Raw genomic sequence first — 15,953 nt, forward strand, 5'->3', positions numbered from 1 at the left:
AAGTGCCCAACCCCTTTAACATACTACTGCTCTACTACTTATGAAGCTCATCTTCCCCATTGCTGCCTTTTCCACCTATGTGATTGCTTCTGGGGGAGGGGATAGATGGAGATATTCAGCTATTGATGTGAGACCAGGCACAAGAGGTTCATTATAGAGAAAACTGTTAGGAAAATTGTTAGTACACTTTTTTTTTTTTTTTTTTTTTTTCCCCCAATACACTTTTTTTTTTTTTTTCCCCCAAGGTCTCCCACCTACATAAAAATGGAGTTTTGTAATTTTATTTTACACTTCAAAATTTAACATTTTATTGCATGAAATTTGATGCAATAGAAAAACAGAACTTTTTTTTTTTGTGATTGAAGGTCAAGTTTCCGCTAGTTCAAGTTTGCAGCAGGGATTTTTTCACACTCCATTTAGAGCTTTCAGTTTACAGTGCTGTCACTGGACAACATGGAGTTTCAACTGCGTGTAGTGTGTGTGTGTGTGTGTGTGTGTGTGTGTCTTTTCTTTAAGCCCTCCCGTTCTGCACTCATTTCCTGAATTTATGGCATCCTTATGACAAACAGGTCTTTGAGCCATAATTCTTGCTGGTTGGTGGGTGATTACATTTTTTTTTTTAAATTTGATCATACGATTTTTTGGGGGGATTTTATTGTAGATTTTGTCAGTTGAAGTGTGCCTACAATAAAAATTAGACTTTATTTTCCCTACTGTAGCAGCATTTAACTAACAGCACTGTGTAAGTAGAGCAAAGCCAAATTCGCTGCAAATGGCGATTTTCAATTTGTTTTGCGAAGTGAATTCAGAGGTTCCTTCTAAATCCTCTAACATGGTGGGCACATTTAGTGGAAGCAAGGGCTTATTCATAATTCCTTCAGCCCCATCCAATTACATGCAAGCCCCACTGTGCATTCAGCACCTTCCCCTCACCCTCTATATAAGGTGGTTCGTTTCCTGGAGGTGGGCAGTTGGCTTTGTGTAGTGGAGAGTTGGTTGCAGCAGGCAATATAGAGAAATATGGAGAGGATGGGAGGTTGGATAGTGGGTAGATAGGGTGCTTTTGTGAGACAGCTGTGAAGCCAGTGTCTGTATAATACACAAAACCAGACACTTTTAATACTAAAGTCACTGGGTGCTGGCTGGCCATTTTACCAAGAAACAAGTGTTCTGAAAAAAATCAAACTTCCTATTATCAGTCATTGGGTGCTGTGAATTTAGTGTCCATTCAACCAGTCTGGGTGTGGTGTTGGAAGTTGAAACACATGTGACAAATATTACAAAACACATTTAAATCCCCTTCCAACCCCTGTAACGTATTCAACCCTTTCCATTCCCAGTGGATCATGCCCCCCTCCCCCCCCCCCCAAAAAAAAAAAATAGGTTACATCTGTGATACCTATTGTGACACAATCTCCCATATAAATTATTTGGATCCCTCATCAATTTGTGAATGCACACTAAATCACACAAGGTAGCCTGCAAATTTCTGCTGATAGTAGCTTTAGAAGGTTGGTCTATCACTGTTAAGAGGACATCATCCTCTGTGATATATACCCCATGATGAAACAGTTCTATAGCCATATACCGGTCAAGAAACAATAAGTAGCCTTTTGTTGAAACCTCAAACCATCTGGGGATATTATAAAAACTTGAACATTTATCAGCCAGTCACTATGAATGTTCGTAAAATAGGAACATGGATGCTACTATTCCTTGTCGCAAGTGCCAGTGACTAAAAACCCCACCCCCTCTGCTGCCACCACAATTTGTCAGGAACTGCAGGGCTTTAATCACTGCTGAGCGGTGCTAAGACGAGCAGGGGGTTTGTTCATTACATGGGGAACAAACACCCTGCTTTGTATAGCACTGTTCAGCAGTGCTAGAACAGAGCAGGTGCTTATGGCCCTGCAGTTTGATACAAACAGTGGTGACAGCAGAGGGTCCGTGTTGCCCCTTACTGCTGCCAGACACGAAGTATGTTTGTAAAATCTATTTTTAAAAATAGTTGTTTTTTTTTACAAAGTAATATAACTGGGTTGGCAACTTTATAGTTAAATTGCTCAGTGTACAGTATTAGGTTTAATAGCACTTACTGACAGCAGCTCCTTGCGTGCCTCAAAGAGCTAAAAATCACACTACCCTTTGCCAGGTTGCTTTGTGGTGAGTCTCCATAAGATGGCTGACATAGAGGAGCATGTGACAATGCTCTGCCCCCAAGTGTCCACCACTGAGCCTATATATGCCTATACAGGCTCAGTGGTGTGGAATCTGTTGGTGCTATACAAATAAATATTAGAGGACACTATGGGCAGGGCATAGTCACATGCTCCTCCATGTCTGCCTTCTTATGGACAGACTCCACAGAGCAGGGCAGCACAGTCTGGAGGAGGGGAGTCTGATTTTTAGCTCTATGGGGTACACGGGAGCTGCTGTCAGTATATACAGTGAGTACATTTTCTAATACTCTACACTGAACACTTTTACTATAAAGTGGCCAACCCCTTTTAATGTATTACATTGTTTTGTCTCCAGAACTTTGCGTGTGGGTAAGGAGAGAGGTAGGCAGTACACTGTTTGATAGCCAGCCCACCCTCATTTTAATTTCCCAGTGCTTATTGAATGAGGGGGAGAAGGGTAAGCAAACAGGAGCAGGATACTGTTGTGTGCACTGCAGAGGATAGTACACATAGTAGTTGTATCCCATCTGTTTAATATGGATGGCTGGAAAAGGAGGAGGTGAAGAATTATCCTCCTGGTGAGGACAGGAACGTCTTGCCTGTTGGGAGACTGGCACACATTGCTAACTTCGTGTTAGGCTGTCTTTCCTGTGGACAAATGGTGCAAACTGGTGCTGTACGCCTTAGAGGTGCTGGTCTGCCCTGTTGCTAGTGAGAGAATAATCAGTGATTTCCACGAAGTTTACTTCACCTTTGGTAAGCAGCATACCATAAAGGCAAATGACAGGTATGTTTGCAACCAATAACTTGACCATGGACCCCTGTTATCCCAAAAAAGGTATAAGTTGCATCTGTGGTGTTCTGCTATGGGTGTTGCTTATTGTTACACCATTTGCAAAAATCTGTACTCCAAATAAACTGGTAATCAACCAGTATGTAAGTTTTACCACAAGATGTTGCTGTTTGTAACTGTACTTATGTTTTGCACAGCTGCAGGTAACCAAAGGGTTATTGTTGTGATCTGTACACCAATGAGGATCTCTACTCTGAACCTGCAGTCTAAACAACTCTCCGCTGTTCTGGACTCTTAACCACAAACTCATCTCAACTACTCACAGCTCCTTTACACTAAAGGTTCTCAGTACAGCTTCTGTCTTGTCAAGTCTATCAGCTATTGTACAAAGTATTTCTATAGTAAAAAAGATCTATTTATGCTAACGGGACTCAGTGATTATTACTTAAGCACCTACACAGTTAACACCACATCTTTGGGTCATCTCCCCTTTCTGTGGGTGGTATTACTGATTGTCCAGGTGGGTCACAACTCCACTCCTAACCACCTTGATAAGTACCCAATGGAACCCCTCACAGCGTGGAAGGTAACCGACTACAGGGGAAAGGGTATAACTTGCCACTCTAAAAATAAAAGGTTTGCCCCCATCCCTGTGTGCCTACTTGGCACTGGCATCATGACTATCCCATCTGGCTGAGCTATATCTCGACCAACTACCATGGTAGTGGCATTACCCAGCACCATCTGGCAAGTGACCGGTTGAGCCTCAAAGAAGTGCACAACAGAATTGGTGTCTCGAACAGGATTCAAGCCTCGTTGTTGCCAATTTATCTCATTGTAAAAAACTGTGTACGGTGTCAGTTCTGCTGTCTAAGCTTACTAATGAACTGTGTACTTTCCACCACCAATGCAGATTACAAATCGCTAACCACCAAAATCACAGTTGCCCTGAAGATAAGTGCACTGAAGATAACCATCCTAACTGGATCTAAAAGTGGGTCCATCTTCATTGATTCGGGACTGTATCCTGTATTTGTTAACTACGCCACAACTTTCAAAAAGCCCACAAACACGGGAAAACTGCACCAAAGCACGGGAAAACTCAGCAGAAAGCGCGCCAAAGTCTTTACAACGCCCCTGGCAGCATCCAAGTGCAGAGTGTTGTTTCCAGGAGGACCCCTGATGGTGAAAGACACTCCCGCCTGCACTTCCGGCGCGGCCATTTTGGAGCAGGTCGACACCCATGGACATCCCCTGCGGTTCACCGGAAGTGGTGACTCCGCCCTCAGTTGCAACAAGATGGCAAGCGGAGAGCAACAAGTAATTAATGCTGCGTCCAACGCAATTACAGAGATCATGGGAGCCCTGGCCCCGCTGGTCAGCGATGACCGCAGCCCCAGTCCCTGCAGCTCCACCCCTGCCACGCACGCTCTACCCCGCCCTCACACGCTCCATCCCCACCCCAAATACTTCACCCCATGCCCCGCCTCCAAACTCTCCACCCTCGCCCCCACATGCTCCACCCCCATTTTGCCTCCTTAAAAAAAATAATTGCAACTAAACAGACTTAAACATACCAATTTTATTTGTAAGAATGTCTATAGCCATCTTTACAATGATTTCCATCATAATAAAATGCAGCTTTAGGTAATGACATACTCATTAGGCTGGACGGTGGGATTGCAGGACTGGGGTGGGGGGACAGGGCAAGAATGTGACTTGGGGACAGGATGGAAGGCAGTGATTGCTCAGGGGAGCAGTACAGAGAGCAATGATTCAACCCTGGGACAGGGGAAAGCTCAGTCACGCTAATTGGGAAACAGAATGGAGTGCAGTGATATCACTCAGGAGGGCCAGACTTGGATAGCGGAGGCGAGCTTTCCACATGTCCAGCTTCCCCAGTTTTCCACCTGTCCCACACTGTTTTCCACATGTCCAGCTCCCCCTTCCCCTGTTTGCCACATGCCCAGGTCCCCCTGTTTGCCACATGTCCAGGTCCCCCCCCCCCGTTTTCCACATGTCCAGGTCCCCCTTCCCCTGTTTGCCACATGTCCAGGTCCCCCTTCCCATTTGCCACATGTCCAGCTCCCCCTTCCCCTGTTTGCCACATGTCCCGGTCCCCCTTCCCCTGTTTACCTGCTAAATCGTTTGTCTCAGCAGCAGCAGTCATAGGGGCCGTCCGGCTCCTATGATGATCAGGGAGTGACTGACCCGTGTGTGCGGGAGAAGGAACCCAGCGCAGCGTGGCGGTGATTGACAGGTGGGCCTGATCAGCTTAAGATGGCCTGACGGGGGGTTGGCGGGGGTGCTGTTGATGCACCCATCAGATGGCGGGCGGCAGGCAGCAGCGGACTGAGATTATAATGGGGGCAATCTCCCTGGCCCCGGGCGGTTTCCCAGATTGCCCTCATTATAATCCGCCTCTGGGCCCAAGGCAGAGAATTCAGCTTCTTTGAGATCCAGGACCCCTTTCAAGATAGTGACTTATATTCAGACTTCACCGTCATAAAAGAAGCGGAAGCTACCTTTGATGATGACAACTGCGTGGTTTTCCCTGCATCACCAACTAGGCCCCAGACTCCAGCCCCAGCAGAGCCACTAAACTGCAACCCTTCTGAGGCGGGACCGCCTTCACTACCTCCGCTGCCACAATGAACGCCCAAAGACCATTCGTTGAGGATTTTGGACATTCTCAAGGACATTCCTCCGGCTAAGCACTCGCCCTTCTGTCATCTGGCGACAGACAGGGATGACAACCGACAAAAGACACTCCTGGCGGTGACAGCTCTCCACCACAGCCAAGTGATCCAGGTACCCGGCGGATATCCGCAACAGAAATGGAGCGTGAATTTATCAGACGACTAGACCAGCCACGTTCAGGTGAAAAACCCTTAGAGAGACGGAGAGCCACGTTCATATCCTTTGACAAAGCAAGAGGCTTCAGGGTTATTCAAGACTCCTATATGGGCGAGCACATCCGCATTAGTTGCAGAGCAGTCAAAAGGGCCTACATTCCTGCGACCCAACACAGCGTTAAAGAGGGAGAGATAATAGAATACACTCCATATATCCTAAACCATGAGAAATGGGCTGCAGCTGTAACTAGACCACGTCATTATGTACAAGAACTGTTTAAGTCCACTGCATCACAGGACTGGAATGAAACTTGGTAGTCGTATCACCGGTGAAAAGCCATGGAAGAGAAAGTGTGTGTAGTCACTGCTGCCCATCCTTGAGCTACCTCACCAAGAGAGAAAGTTGTCAGGCAGAGAACGCTACTACTACTGCCACGGCAACAGCTACTACCTCCACTCCTGCTGCAGCAATTTCTAAAGTGCGCACAGTGTCCCAAGTGCAATCTCAGGTCACTTACATTGTTGCTGTGACAACAGCCCCAACACCAGTGACTACTACAACCTCCTCAGCAATGATGGAGATGTGCCTTTGCTGCAAAAGAACAGGACTCAGAAGACTTCTCCCAGCACAGCTAGGAAGAAGACCTCAGGGGCACCTCTCACCTACCAGCAACGTTTCCAGCAGAACTAAAGAGTATCCCTGCTCTGCTGCCTTAAAGAAGAAAAGCTTGGCTGAGCTACAGTTGAGCCACATTGGCTTCTTTTCTTTTTGTATCCCCAGTTTGCAATGCTCCTGTTTAAGTTCCTGCACCCGGCCTAGCCATGATCCCCCTTCCTTTCTCCCCCTTTCTTGCGAGGGACAAGCCTCACTGTTTTACCAATAACAGAGACTGACATCATAGCACCAGTCAGGGTGCATATGGACAGATGCATCCAGTACTCAAGCTTTTATTGTGGACGATTTTATTATTGCCTAAAACAAAAAAAAAAGTTTTATTTGTGCGCTTGTCGTATGTCTATTTTGTGTATAACCCTTGCTGTGCCTTAACTTTTCGTGCCAGGTCTCCACTCCAGAGATACACAGAGTAGTCTTAGTCTGGTTGTTGAGCAGAGCAGACGCATATGGGACACTTAGACACCTTCTTCTTGAAAGCAGCACTTCCACATACTATGCAGTGTTAGTCTATGTTTACACTACGTATATTTCCAGCCGTAGTGCGAACCGCGAATATACGCCCGTAGTTATGAGGTTAATGCGTGCCCTGGAAAGTATACGATATATGGCCGTACAATGCACACTACGTATGAGCCTACAGCCGGATCATATACGGCGCCGTGAAAAAAGAACAAGACCATTGTTTGAGGCCGGAACTGTTCCAACTCACGGCCGTGGATTTCAATGCGGCCCCGTATGGAATACTTTTCTCAGCCAAATAGAACTTGATTTTTATATTAAAAGGTTCTGTGTGGTTTATTGGGCTGGGCGAAGATTTCCAAGTAAATGACCTGCTTCAGACCGCTTCGAAACAAGCAAGGAAGCATAACTATACTACGGGCGTATGTTCGCAATTCGCCCGCATGTCTATTTTTCACACAGCCGTAGTTTCAGCCACACATGTCCGACCACGTACGAACTACAGCTGGACATATACGTAGTGTGAACATAGCCTAATGGTGCGTTTACACAGGCAGATTTATGAACTTGAAAAGACAGGGAATCTCAGTCTTTCCTTTATGACCTGCACCCTGTTAATAGTCTGTTCCTGGCTTTGGCTTCAAAAATCGGTCAGATAAATCTCTGTGTAAACGCACCATTAAGCTAGGACAAGTCAGAGAAACCCCAACCCACGTCGAGAACAAGTCTAAAAGTGTAGGACAGTATCCTATAACAGAGGAACTGATCCGGATAGAGCAAAGTTGCTTGAAGCCTATGTACACTCTCTCGCAGCACAGGTGTAACCAGAAAATATTGACCACTCTGCTCAACCCAGGTAACAAGGTCTGGGGCTTGTGTCACCCTCGTAGGACGGGTCACCCGACACTGGTGGGCAAAAGGTCGAAACACAACACGGGCACAAGTAAACGTCTATTTTCAAGTCTTCAGTATTCTACTTCCTCTTCTAAAAGTTCCAGCAGAGCACACTTCTACCTTGGGTTGGGACTTTCACGACACACTCCTCTATTCTGAACCTGCAGTCTAAACAACTCTCCGCTGTTCTGGACTCTCAGCATAAACTTCTCTCAACTACTCACAGCTCCTTTACACTAAAGGTCCTCAGTACAGCTTCTGTCTTGTCAAGTCTGCTGTCAGCTATTGTACAAAGTATTTCTATAGTAAAAAAAAAGTATTTATGCTAACGGAACTCTGTGATTATTACTCAAGCACCTACACAGTTAACACCACATCCTTGGGTCATCTCCCCTTTCTGTGGGTGGCGGTACCGATAGTCCGGGTGGGTCACAACTCCACTCCGGACCACCGTGATAAGTACCCAAGGGACCCCCTCACAGCACGGCAGGTCACCGACCACAGGGGAAAGGGTATAGCTCTCCACTCTAAAATAAAAGCAGGTGTGCCCACTTGGCACTCGTGTCAAGACAGTATACCATCTAGCTGAGCTATATCTTGACCAACCACCACAGTAGTGGCGTCACCCAGCACTATCTGGCTAGTGACCAGTGGAGCCTCACAGAAGTGCTTCACACATACAGGGCTGCCATCAGGAACACCATGGCCTCAAACTGCCAACTTGTCTGGGCCCCCACCTTATTAAAAGCAATTATCCAAAACAACTTCAACTCAAAACATACGTTTGGCTATTTAAAGACCATAATATTTGCTAAATTACGAGTCAATTAGGCCATGTTTTTAGCCTTAAAAATAACTGTTGTTATTGTATCTATATTGTTAGAGAATGGCTTAACCCTGAAGGACCGCGGGCGTATATTTATGCCCTGCGGTCGTTAAGGGAGTTCAGAGCGAGGCCCCGCGGCGACCCTGCTCTGAACCGCCGCGGTCCCGGGTGCCGCTTGTAGCCCGGGACCGTAGCTGTCAAAGTTGACAGCTGCATCCGATTACCTTATGCAGCTGTTTCCTGGTGTCTAGTGGGGTGGATCGTGATCCACACATCCTCTGCCGGCCGGGGTCTGCGCCGTAATGGCGCTGATCCCGGCTCGGCACTCTGCAGCTTCCGGCTGCAGCATTTTTATACAGCATAGATCTCAGTGAGAGATCAGTGTGCTTATACTAGAAGTCCCCAAGGGGGGCTTCTAGTATAAGTGGTAAAAAAAAAAAAAAAAAAACAAGTGTTGTTATTAATAAAAAGCCCCCTCTCCTAATAAAAGTTTGAATCACCCCCCTTTTTCCATGTTATGAATAAATAAATAAAGAAACATGTTTGGTATCGCCGCGTGCGTAATCGCCCGAACTTATAATTTAGCACATTCCTGATCTCGCACAGTAAACAGCGTAAGCGCATAAAATCCCAAAGTGCTAAATTGGGCATTTTTGGTCGCATCAAATCCAGAAAAATTTTCATAAAAAGCAATCAAAAAGTCGCATATGCGCAATTAAGGTACCGATAGAAAGTACATATAATGGCGCATAAAATGACAGCTCACATACCCCCATAGACCAGAGGACAAAAGCGCTATAAGCCTGGGAATACAGCGATTTTAAGGAACATATTTTTGTTAACAATGGTTTGAATTTTTTACAAGCCATCACATAAAAGAAAAGGTATATGTTACATATCGTTGTAATCGTAACAACTTGACGGACATATATAACAGGGCGCACGGCGTAGAAACAAATACCCCCCAAATAAACTGCGGGGTTTATTTTTCAATTTCACCACACATTTATTTTTTTCTGGTTTTGCAGTGTACTTTATGAAATTAGTCCACTAGTGGTGCCCTAAGGCGAATACTTATTCTTGCCCCAAGGTAAAACTTAACTTTTAATAATATTATTAAAATAATAGTTGTGCTGTATTCCTTTTGTGCTTATATTTGTATAGTAGCCTCAGCAGACAGTACACTAATGGGTTTGGTGTGTAAAACTGTTATCACTTGAGAATCAGGGATAGCTTCACCTCCGATACAAATAACCTGTGTCAATCCGTACCCCACAAGTCGTTTATGCCGCAGTCGTGTGCAATTCTCTGCGGGTACTCCGCCAGAGAGGGGCACCGACAACTAATTGCACAGTAGCCAACGTGCGATGCTCTGTGCTATTCGGTCCCTTACCGCAGCGTTATAATATTGCCAGTCCTGCCGGACCTGGCTTAGCGACTCCGCTACGGTACAGTCTGAGAAGGACCTACTAGTATATAGTACGGTATAGCTGCTATCTTGCTACATATTTAGACACCAATTCTTTACACTTAGGACCAGCAACAACTAATATAAAACGTGGAAACCTTATATACTAGTATTCAACATCAATATGGTATACAGGCAGTTGAATTCTACCTCTCCACTAGAGGTAATACATATACGCCCCATAACCATCTCATTACACAATTACTTCAATTCCTCTTGACGCATAATTTTTTCATCTTTGACAAAAAGTTTTTTCTACAAAAGAGAGGTACTGCAATGGGGACAAGCTGCGCACCTACGTACACCAACCTATATTTAGGTTGGTGGGAGGCAACAATGGTGTTCATTGAAGAATCAAAGAATTTCATTGATCACATACTTTTCTGGGGGCGCTACATCGATGATGTCCTGCTCATCTGGGACGGAGATGTAGCGCTTTTTAACCAGTTCGTTGAGTATCTCAACAAAAATCATATCGGCCTAACCCTTACAAGTGAAATACATGATTCAAGCATCAATTTCCTCGACCTAACCATAAGTATTGAATCCAATGGAAACTTGATTACTAAAATATTTCGGAAACCCACGGCGACAAATAGCTTCCTACAATGGAAAAGCTTTCACCCTGCTGCTCTTAAAAGAGGTATCCCTGTCGGTCAGTATTTGAGAGCAAGACGTAACTGTTCCACAGAAACCTCCTTTATTGAGGAATGTGACACATTATATCGTAGATTCATCAATAAAGGCTACCCAAAAAAAGTGTTACATCGAGCATTCTATAGGGCTCGAAATACAGACAGAAATGCTTTACTATACAAAAACACGGTCCCTGATGCATCCACCACCAAGACCATACGCTGTATTGGCACGTTCGATGTAGCTCACTTTCAGATCAGAGAAACAATCAAACAGTATTGGCCAATCTTACAAGCGGACCCTGATCTAAAAGATGTACTTTCTAGCACACCAAGCATCACATATAGAAGAGGTAAAAACCTCCGCGATCATCTTGTCCATAGCCATTTCTCAGAACAGAATACTGAAACTACAGCTGGTACATGGCTTTAGTCAAACATCAAAGGCTCTTACCCATGTGGTACATGCAGACTAAAACGTTTACCGACTCAAAAGGTAATCATACATATACTATCAGGGAGTTCATCAACTGTCAGTCCAGGGGCCTCATTTATGCAGCTAAATGCGGTTGTGGTCTCATATACATTGGCAAGACCATCCAACAATTTAGAAACCCGATTGGATCACACCTCAGTAACATTAGAACTAAGATGGATACAAGCATAGCGAGACATATAAATGACAAGCATAACGGCGACTCATAAGGTCTAGTTTTCTGGGGTATACAACTAATGCGCCTTGGACCAAGAAAAGGCGATTTGGATGGCAAATTACTTCAGGCCGAAGCTAGGTGGATCCATAGACTACAGACTTTGTCCCCCAATGGCCTGAATGAAGGATTCACTTTTACTCCCTTCCTCTAAAATACTGTAAAATGTGATCGATTATACAATGTTTTTTAGATCAAAGTTGGATCACATAAACTTCATAAACAGGAATATTAATGCTATTAAACTTCTTCTATTCGAACCATACCCCACCATTATGACACAAGCATCCATTATAGAGGTTCGTAAACATAATGATGGCACTATACCAGTGCACAGTTGAACCGACGAGCCCCTATGAACTAGTACACTCAAATTGACAACTATGCACAACTTTACAAACCTGCTACATGATTATACACAATACTGACAATTTCCAAATAAATAAATACATGCAGCGAGATACATCATTACCATTAAGAACCAATATAAGCACCACTGCCTGTACCAGTGGCAATAAATCTAAGTCCTATGACATACCTAATAGAACTTGAGGTCTTGAATTTTAGTTCTCAAACATGTAACTTAGAGTTCTAAGACATGCACATCAACATTTGTTATCATACACTAAGTGAACACGCAGGTGCAGTAATTATTTAAGCAGAAATTCTAAGTCCGAGTCCATGCACAGTAAGACATACCTAATGGAACATGATTTTGAGTCTAAGTCCCAAGACATGCGCAACAACACTTGTCATCATCTTCTTTAACCCCTTCACGTCAGCAATCTGTATATATACGTTCCTATTGCACATGCCCCGTGCAGTAGGAATGTATATATACGTTCCTGACTTGAGGGGGCTTTATTATGAGATTGGGATCGCTGCAGGGATAGCGATCCAGCTCTCATCTGACTGCAGCCCTGGGGGTAATGAGAGTCAGCTGCGATCCCGCAGCTGACCCCCATTAACCCCTTAGTGACCGCCGAAACGGCGGTCACTAATGGGCCGGTGCCGCCGCTATATTTCATCTCCCCCCACCGTGAATCCACGGTGGGGTGAGATGAAATAAGTAAAATCAGGCCCCAGACCAGCCTCCTAGTGCAGCGATCACTATCCCCCCTCCCCGTGGCGGCCATCAGATCCAAGATGGCCGCCGCCATCACTGTGAACAGAGTATATCTGTTCACAGTGATCTCTTAGTAAAAATGAATGAAAGCCCCATGCTCTCCACCACCGGAGCGGAGAGCATGGGGCAGTCATCAGGGACCCCCCCTGTGGGGTCCCGGTACAAGCGATCAGCGGTATATACTATATACCGCTGATCGCTTGTACCATGTGCTCCAGGCACTTTTTATCCCGTCACCATGAATGATTGGTGACAGGGGATAAAAAGTGATGTCCCCCCAACCCCCCAGTTCGCCCCCCACCCCCCAAGTCACCCCCCCCGTCCCTACCCCTTATACATTACCTGATCCTGGAGCTCCTTCCTCTTCGACGTCCTGGCTGGTTATGAAGTGCGCATGCGCTCCACAACCAGCCAGCTCTGAAAATTTAAAGTGACAGAGACCAATTTGGTCTCTGTCACTGAACTATGATTACTGTGATAGAAAATATCACAGTAATCATAGTAATACAGTGAAAAAGAATGTGTAAAGTAGAAAAAGTGACAAACATACAAAAAAATAAAACACACAATTTTTATTATAGTAATAATTGCAGTTTACTCCCAAATTACCCCTAACCCCCCCAGATTACCCGTAACCACCGCACGTTGCCCGTAACCACCGCACGTTGCCAGTTGACCCCCTCCAGATTGTCCGTAATCACCCCATATTGCCTGTAACCACCCCAAATTACATGTACCCACCCCAGATTACCTATAAGCACTTCAGTCTATCCGTAACAATTCTAGATTGTCTGTAACCCCCCCCAGGTTGCCCGTAACCACCGCAGGTTGCGCATAACCACCCCAGATTGCCCGTAATGATGCCAGATTACATGTAACCCCCCAGATTGCACGTAACCCCCGCAGGTTGCCTCTGACCACCGCACGTCGCCTCTGACCACCGCACCTTGCCTCTGACCACCGCACCTTGCCTCTGACCACCGCACCTTGCCTCTGACCACTGCACCTTGCCTCTGACCACCCCAAATTGCCAGTGACCCCCTCCAGATTGCCCGTAACCACGCCTGATTACAGGTACCCACCTCAGATTACCTATTAGCACTTCAGTTTATCCGTAACCACAGCAGGTTGCCTGTAACCACCCCAGATTGTCTGTAACCACCCCAAATTGTCTGTAACCACCCCAGATTGTCCGTAACCACCCCAGATTGTCTGTAACCACCCCACGTTGCCCGTAACCACAGCAGGTTGCCAGTAACCCCCCTAGATTGTCTGTAACCACATCAGGTTGTCCGTATTCACCCCATGTTGCCCGTAACCACCCCAGGTTGCCTGTAACCACCCCAGGTTGCCTGTAACCACTCCAGGTTGCCTGTAACCACCCCAGATTGCCTGTAACCACCCCAGATTGTCCATAACCACCCCAGATTGTCCGTAACCACCCCAGATTGTCCGTAACCACCCCACGTTGCCTCTAACCACAGCAGGTTGCCTGTAACCACACCAGATTGTCTGTAACCACAGCAGGTTGTCCGTATCCACCCCACGTTGCCCGTAACCACCCCAGATTACCCGTAACCACCTCAGACTGCCCGTAACCACCTCTAGATTACCCGGAACCACCCCAGACTGTGCGTAACCACCCCAGACTGTCCGTAACCACCCCACATTACCTGTAATCTAATTTATTCTTATTTTATTTTAGTAACTGCGCTATTCTACTAACTATTACTAGCTGCGGTTTTGCTCCAGCAAATTGGCGCTCCTTCCCTTCTGAGCCCTGCTGCATGCCCATACAGTGGTTTATGCCCACATATGGGGTAACGTTGTACTCAGGAGAGCCTGCGTTACACATTTTGGGGTACATTTTTTCTCCTGTTCCTTGTGAAATTTAGAAATTTCAAACTAAACCAACATATGGTGGTGTAGTGGCAGGATCACCCCCCCAGGGATCGCTCCCCCCATATAACATTGATCATTATTATTCATGATCTGCACATAGTCTGCCTGAGACTCAATGAGAGATTGTTGATCCAACAGGATGGAGGTAAGTAAGAGGAAAGTGATCTGTCCCAGTCAGTCAGTGACATGTACTTATACTGTCACTGACTCCCTTAAATGTCGAGATCGCTTTAGATCACAGCATTTAAGGGGTTAAAGGCAGGCAGCTGCATGATCACGGCTGCCTGTCATTATCCCTGACTCCTAGGATACTAATGTGTTCGAGTCTGCTTGCATTGAAGCAGCCCCACACACATTAATGCCCCATTCACAGCAGGAATGTATATACACTATGGAAAAGAAGCTGTCAGTCATAGTATACACAAAAACAACAGTAGTTTCAATTAAAAATTAGCAAACCTTTAAAAAGTTTGATTTACTGAACTTTACCTCGAAGTTCGTTTAGGTTTGAACCGAACCTAAACGAACTGCATTATAATAGCAGTACTATTGTAGCTAAATTAGTGGTAGTAATAAAGAGAATAGGTTTGTGAGACAGCACTAGCTATTTCAGTGAAGAAAAGTGAAAACTTCATAGTGTGAAAAATGTCAATCCTATTTAACTTTCACCATGTCTGACCCATGTTACAACGTTGAAGCTGGAAGATGGTTTTGACTGTTTTGGTGGATGTGTTGTATAATGCCGCTTTCTCTCAGGACAGCAGTGGATGTGGTGGATCAGGGGCATAAAATTAAGTTTTCTCTCAGGACAGAAGTGGATGTTAGTGGATTAGCCATTGTATTCTTATGTTAGCAGTGGACATTGGTGGATCAGCAGCATATACTTACGTTTTCTCCATAGATAGCAGTGGACATTGGTGGATCAGCAGCATATACTTACGTTTTCTCCATAGATAGCAGTGAGCATTGGTGCATCAGCGCATAAAATTATGCTTTCTCCCAGGAAAGCATTGGGCACTTCAAAGTGGCAGCACCATGAGGAGCAATCTATTTTTCCCAGAGTGGCCTAGAACAGACACCTGGAAGAGGCAGCACCAGCAATGCCACTTTTTTTCAGATGCAAAGGGGACTGACACTGAGACCTGAAGGTGGTAGCAGAACCAGTAGCACTCTCTTCAACCCGAAGGGGCCAAGGACACAGTTGGAGTTGGCAGCAGCAGTAGGACTCCCTTTGAACCAAAGGGGCCAAGATAGCCAGAAAAGACTTTATTTGGTAATAAGAAACATATGATGGTGCCAAAATATATCCAAAACCGGGAATGGATTTAATATACCAGGTGCTTCAGTGGGTTAAATTCCCCCAAGATAGCCAGCAAAAATGTTGCGGGGAACAGTGACACAATTAGCACAATGCCACACACTAAACATA

This window comes from Dendropsophus ebraccatus, chromosome 3 (assembly GCF_027789765.1).
Source record: "Dendropsophus ebraccatus isolate aDenEbr1 chromosome 3, aDenEbr1.pat, whole genome shotgun sequence".
NCBI classification, from domain to species: domain Eukaryota; kingdom Metazoa; phylum Chordata; class Amphibia; order Anura; family Hylidae; genus Dendropsophus; species Dendropsophus ebraccatus.